This window comes from Podarcis liolepis (genome assembly GCF_965112155.1).
Source record: "Podarcis liolepis genome assembly, chromosome: 13".
NCBI classification, from domain to species: domain Eukaryota; kingdom Metazoa; phylum Chordata; class Lepidosauria; order Squamata; family Lacertidae; genus Podarcis; species Podarcis liolepis.
In genome coordinates this window covers 57677045-57683504 of record NC_139573.1, presented here as the reverse complement: position 1 = coordinate 57683504, position 6460 = coordinate 57677045, and positions in this window count along the sequence as shown.

The following is a 6460-nucleotide window of genomic DNA, read 5'->3' as shown; positions in this document are numbered from 1 at the left end:
TTAATTCCCTGTGTTAAGGGGGGGGGGAAGGAAATCTAGGGTGAGAGACTATTCAACAGCCCAGCTTGTTGGGGTGCAAGTCCCCCGCAGGACCATGCAGTCAGGAAAAGAAGGAAGTTCCAGCCAAGCAATTTGGAGCAAAACAGTAGACCATGAACTTTATTGTTGCACAACAGGTCCCCACAGGAGTAAGAACCCCGAGTAAGGGGTGACCGCCTCTTTTAAAACTTCCCTCTTTCCCCCAGAATACACTTTGAGCAGATGGGGTATACAAGGGTTACACAAGTTCAACATTAGGTCACTTTATCAGACACCTTGAAATATACTCAGAGTCGCAAAGTGATTTCATGCTCTTTATTCAGCTCATAGTGGTGAGGAGGAATGGAAGTCCCCTCAAGGTATCTGCTTTACATACATTATTTACACAATGGGCTGCACGTGATTGGCTAATTCTGGACTTCTCCTGTAAGCCAATCAGGTTGTGGATTCACTTCTATCTGGAGCTGGATTGGGTGGCTCCTGCCGACCAATCATACTGCTGCATTGTTCTAGGACCAATCAGATTGCTGCATTTTGGATCCTATTGCTCTAGGACCAATCAGACTGCTGCAGTTTGGATCCTATTGTTCTAGGACCAATCAGACTGCTGCAGTTTGGATCCTATTCAACTCAGTACATAACGCCCCTCCCCTCTAAGTTCCAGTCCTGCCTGGGAGGTCGCATTCATAGTCCTCGAGGTACGCCAGCGGCCTACGTGTGCGTTGCGGCCTGGGGTGTTCCTTGGTCCAGGGTTCAGGTTCTGGCTCGTGTTCCAAGGATGCTGGCTGTGATAGGGCCGTTTGGTCTGGCGCAACTGGCTTGCTCAGTCGTGGTTCTGGTTCCGGTGTCCTTTCGGCCTCGCATGTCCTCTCTGTATTTACTGATTCTGCCTCTCCTGCTGGCCCCTCCTGTTCTATGGGCCTCATTGCCCCACTGTTCCCTTGGGACTCCTCTGACCTTTCCTCCTCCTGGTTTTCTCCCGGGAATCGTTGCCGTATCTGGTCGCAGTGGTGGCGCCAGCATTGCCCCCCCATCCGTTAGCACTTCGTACGGCACGGGGCCAGTGATCCTGGTGACTGTGGCGGGTACCCATGCTGGGCCTGCCCCAAAGTTCTTTGCGTACACTGGGTCCTGGGCCACAAAGGTCCGGGGGTTCCTGCCTTCCACCACTGAGCTCTATCCTGAGCTCTATCGGGGTGAAGGCGGTCCAATCTGATTGCAAGGCGCCGACCCATTAGTAGTTCAGCGGGGCTCTGGCCAGTCATTGAGCTGGGGGTGCTGTACTGTGCTAGAAGGAATGTGGCAAGGCGGTACTCCCAATCCCCTTGCGTCATGCGGCAGAGGGTGTCCTTGGTGGTCCGCACCATGCGTTCTGCTTGGCCATTGGTGGCAGGGTGGAATGGCACCGAACGGATGTGGCGGATGGCGTTCTGTGCTGTGAAGGTTTGGAATTCTCCAAATGTAAATGCGGTCCCATTGTCTGAGACGAGAGTGTCAGGGAGCCCGTGGGTTGCAAACAGCCTGCGTAGTACCCGGATGGCTGTGGACGTAGAAGTGGACGGTACCAGTGCGACTTCCAGCCATTTGGTGTAGGAGTCCACCACTATGAAGAATGTTTTCCCCTGAAAGGGGCCAGCGAAGTCCACATGCAGGCGTGACCATGGTGCTCGGGCGGACTCCCAGGACTGGACTGGGGCCCTTGGGGGATCTGGGCGGGATTCTTGGCAGGCCTGGCAGTGTTTGACCCAGGCCTCTATCTCTCCATCGATCCCCGGCCACCACACATAACTCCTGGCAAGGGCCTTCATTCTCACTACCCCTGGGTGTGTCTCGTGTAGGGCTGTGAGGACCCTTTTGCGGAGGGGCTGGGAAACAACGACCCTGCTTCCCCATAACAGGCACCCCTTGTGGGCTGACAGTTCATGTTTGTGGGTTGTGTAGCCGGCGAATTCTGGCCCGGGGCTGCTGCTGGGCCATCCCCTCCACACCCAGTCCAGGACCCGGGAGATGACCCTATCTTTCTTGGAATGGTGTGCAACCTCTTGTGCCTGAATGGGGCGGTCAGGAAGCAGCTCCAGGCTCATAACCTCTTGTGCAGGTGCTGGGTCGGGGCCTGTTTCCGGTAGTGGTAGCCTGCTGAGGGCGTCCGCATGGCCCATCGCCTTCCCAGGGCGGTGAATCAGTGCACACTGGTAGCTGGCAAGGAAAATTGACCACCTGAGGACGCAAGGAGACAGCACTTGGGGAGTCTGCTTTTCGGGGGGCAAACAAGCCAAGCAACGGCTTGTGGTCAGTCACCACGGTAAAGGGCCGTCTGTACAAGAAATCATGGAATTTTTTTGCTCCCTTCACAATTGCCAGACCCTCCTTGTCTATTTGCGAGTAGTTCCACTCGGTTGCGTTGAGTGTCTGGGAAAATTATGCCACCGGTACCTCTCTTCCATCTGGGAGTTGGTGTCCCAGGACAGCGCCGATGCCATAGGGCAAGGCGTCGCATGCTAGCACCACCGGCAGCCTCTCGTCGAAGTGTGCCAAGACCGAGTTTGAGACAAGCAAGTTCTTGACTGCCTGGAATGCGGCCTCCTGGCACTGGCCCCACACCCAAGGGGCCCGCTTGTCCAGGAGTCTCCGCTACCACCGCCTTGTGGGAAAGGAAGGAATGGTAAAAGCTCTATGATTTCATGCTCTTTATTCAGCTCATAGTGATGAGGAGGAATGGAAGTCCCCTCAAAGTATCTGCTTTATATACATTATTTACACAATGGGCTGCACGTGATTGGCTAATTCTGGACTTCTCCTGTAAGCCAATCAGGTTGTGGATTCACTTCTATCTGGAGCTGGATTGGGTGGCTCCTGCCGACCAATCAGACTGCTGCATTGTTGGCCGAAATATTGGGAAATTCTGGAACAAGATGGAGAGAGAATAAAATTGCAGAGCTGAAATTATACTTGTTTTTTGTCTGTGTTTTGTTTGTTTTTTGTATATAATTTCTGAAACTTTAATAAATATTTATTTAAAAAAAACAGAATAAAATTGCAGAGCTTTGAAAAATTGAAAAACAAAGTGCGAGATTGGCTCCATTATTACCAAATAATGGAGGCATACAATTTGGACAAAAAAGTTGGTTTCCAGATGGAAAAATCAAAATTGGAAACAGAATTGTTAGATCCAAAAACTAAGAATTTGTCAAGAATGTATAACTTGCTGTTGAAATGGAACACTCAGGATGAAACGGTGAAATCAGCTATGATTAAATGGGCACAAGATGTTGGACATAACATAATGATGGCTGACTGGGAACGGTTATGGACCACAGGTATGAAATTTACGGCATGTAATGCCCTAAGAGAAAATTTAATGAAAATGATTTACAGGTGGTACATGACACCAGTTAAGCTTGAAAAAATCTATCATTTGCCCGATAATAAATGTTGGAAATGTAATGAGACTGAAGGTACATTCTTTCACCTTTGGTGGACATGCCCAAGGATTAGGACATTCTGGGAGATGATTTATAACGAAATGAAAAAGATATTTAAATATACCTTCCTGAAGAAACCAGAGGCCTTTCTCCTGGGCATGGTCGGCCAAATGGTGCCAAAGAAGGTTAGAACTTTTTTTTTTTATGTATGCAGAGGCTTGACAACCATATGTCAGGAGTGCTCTGATGGTGTTTCCTGCTTGGCGGGGGGTTGGACTCGATGGCCCTTGTGGTCTATTCCAACTCTATGATTCTATTCTATGGTACGCTAAATACTAATAATATATGCATTAACTTGGACTTTAAAGTGTGAGTGCATTCACATACACACTTAACACATACAATTATTCTCCAGTTGATTTATTATTATTTACTTGCAGGACGTGCCCAGCACTGCCCAGGAATCTTCAGATAGCAAGAAATATTCTTATTTCTAAATGGTTCAGTTTGTGAGTTTGGGCCCATCATGTTAAAAATCAGGTGAAGTCATGTTTTTGTCCACCATCTTGATTCAAGTCATGTTTTTGTCCACCATCTTGATTCAAAATTGCACCCAGCTCCCAAACATTGATGAAGACTTGTGCCACCTTCTAGGGAACACTTGGGCCACGTTTGGCGATGGCATATTGAGGAAGTGGCCAAAACCTGTGGCCCCAAATGTGCAAAGTCATGCCAAAGTCATGTTTCAGATAGACATCTTGCATCAAAATGGTGCCAGGTACCCAAACACCAATGAAGACAGCCACCCTCATCTCAGGAACCCTCATGCCACATTTGGTGGCGATATCTGGAGAGGAGCTGAACTTATGGCAGAAACCGTGAGAAGTCATGCCCAAGTGACAGGGTCACTTTTGAGTTGTCGACCTTGCTTGGAGGGCAAGGCTTGCTCACCACACCAGCCCTGGAAGGCTCAGGAAGGTCTCAGGAGAGCTTGAGGAACCTGTTCCACAAGATCTGTTCATTTGCTCTAATATTGTCATTGATATTTGCATGTTTTACTTCCATCATTGCAATGACTTTTGCTTCTACAATATGCAGGGTGAGGCTGCCTCTACACTAAAAAATAAACAGAGATTCTATGCCAGGAAAAATACAGAGTACAGCAACCTGCATAAATCTGAGCATACATTTGCACCAATAGTCTTGTTTTTACACCCTTGATCCTGCAGCGTTTGTCATTCCTGTGGGAGGGGCAACCACACATAAGCCCCGCCCCTCACAGATGAAAAGGGTGGGAGAGGCCTGTGGCTCATTGGTAGCATGATGCAGAAGGTGCTGTGTCCAGTCCCAGCTAGCATCTCTCATTCTTGTGCTGTTCATGGGCAGGATGGCACCCTCCTTCATCTCTGTGGGTCAACAGCACCAAAGCATTTCATTTTTGTCTTGCCCTGCGCTTTCCTAGCTGGCCCCTCTCGACACCCCCGCCTGCCCCTCAAGAGGATGGCAATATCATCAGCTCTCCTGCTACGAAGGACTCTCAGGCAGCTGGGGCAGTTGCTCTACTGGTGCGTCTCGGGGGATAAAGCCGCCCTTGTGTCAGGGACTGACACTTTGCTTCGGGAGGCAAATGGCACGGGAGGCACGGCCACCATCGAGTGGCCCTTCCAAAACCAGAAGATTGGATTCTTCATAAGCAAGTTTATTTTTTGCTGAGCGCAGTGGAGTGGAGCAGATTACGGAATCGGGGAGCCAGGCTGGGTGGGGGGTGCCCCACCCGTCTCCCCTTGGGCTCCTTGAATTTACTCTCAGACCGTGAGAAGGTGCCACTGCCGGCCTTCAGCAGCTGCCCAGTTGGGGCAACTTCTGGCACCTGCCAAATATATATATACCAGTTGACTGTAAGCTCCCTATGCTTTGGGAGAGGGGATGGCCCTCCACGAGGCAGAGTGACCCCCACAGGGCAGCAGCAGAGGTGGGTGTTCCAAGTGCATCCACTAAGTCTTGCTGCCCTCAGGGACAGTGGAGGGCGCTGCTCCATTCATTGCCAGGGTATAAGTCAGATTCAGCTGCCATTCCAGGGTGGAATCTACACACATACAGTATAAAAAACGCTGTGAAAATGCTTTTAAAAAATGTTTTGAAAAATACATTGTATTTTGCATAGCTCACTGTTACCATCTTGTGTCACATTTGTATATTGCACTTTACAACACATTTAAAACATTTTATTTGCAGCTGTGTAGCTGAGTCCTGTGTTTTAAGTGCAATATGGAAAATTCAACGTATTTTTTAAAACACTCTTTAAAAATATTTTCAGAACTTTTTTATATGTTTGTAGATTCCACTCTAGTTGGTTTTTTAACATGGTGGAATAGAGTTTGGGACCCAGAAGAAGATTCCACCTAAACATTGGGAAGAACTTCCTGACAGTAAGAGCTGTTCGACAGTGGAATTTGCTGCCCAGGAGTGTGGTGGAGTCTCCTTCTTTGGAGGTCTTTAAGCAGAGGCTTGACAACCATATGTCAGGAGTGCTCTGATGGTGTTTCCTGCTTGGCAGGGGGTTGGACTCGATGGCCCTTGTGGTCTCTTCCAACTCTATGATTCTATGATTCTAATTCAGACTCTTGACGAAAGGGCTGTAAGGAGAAGGTGCGAGAATTGCCGTGCCAGATCAAACTGAGAGTCATTCCACTTCCAACAGGGACCCCGTGTGGGAGGACTTCCCCCCCTCACGTCATGTGGGGTATGTATTCTATGAAATAAATAATGCTGGCTGAAGGGCAGAGTGTTGCAGGCCATGTGCAGAGCTCTGGGGAAGGATCCCTCCTAAACAGTTACTCTTCTCAGGAATCAAGGGCAGCAGCAGTGTGGTGGCAGAGTGCTGCCTTTTCCTGCAGAAGACCCCAGCTTCAGTCCCCGACATCTGCACCCCTTTCCCCTCTGAAACCCTGGGAGCTGCTGCCAGTCAGTGCGCACAATGCCAACTTGGCATTGACTCT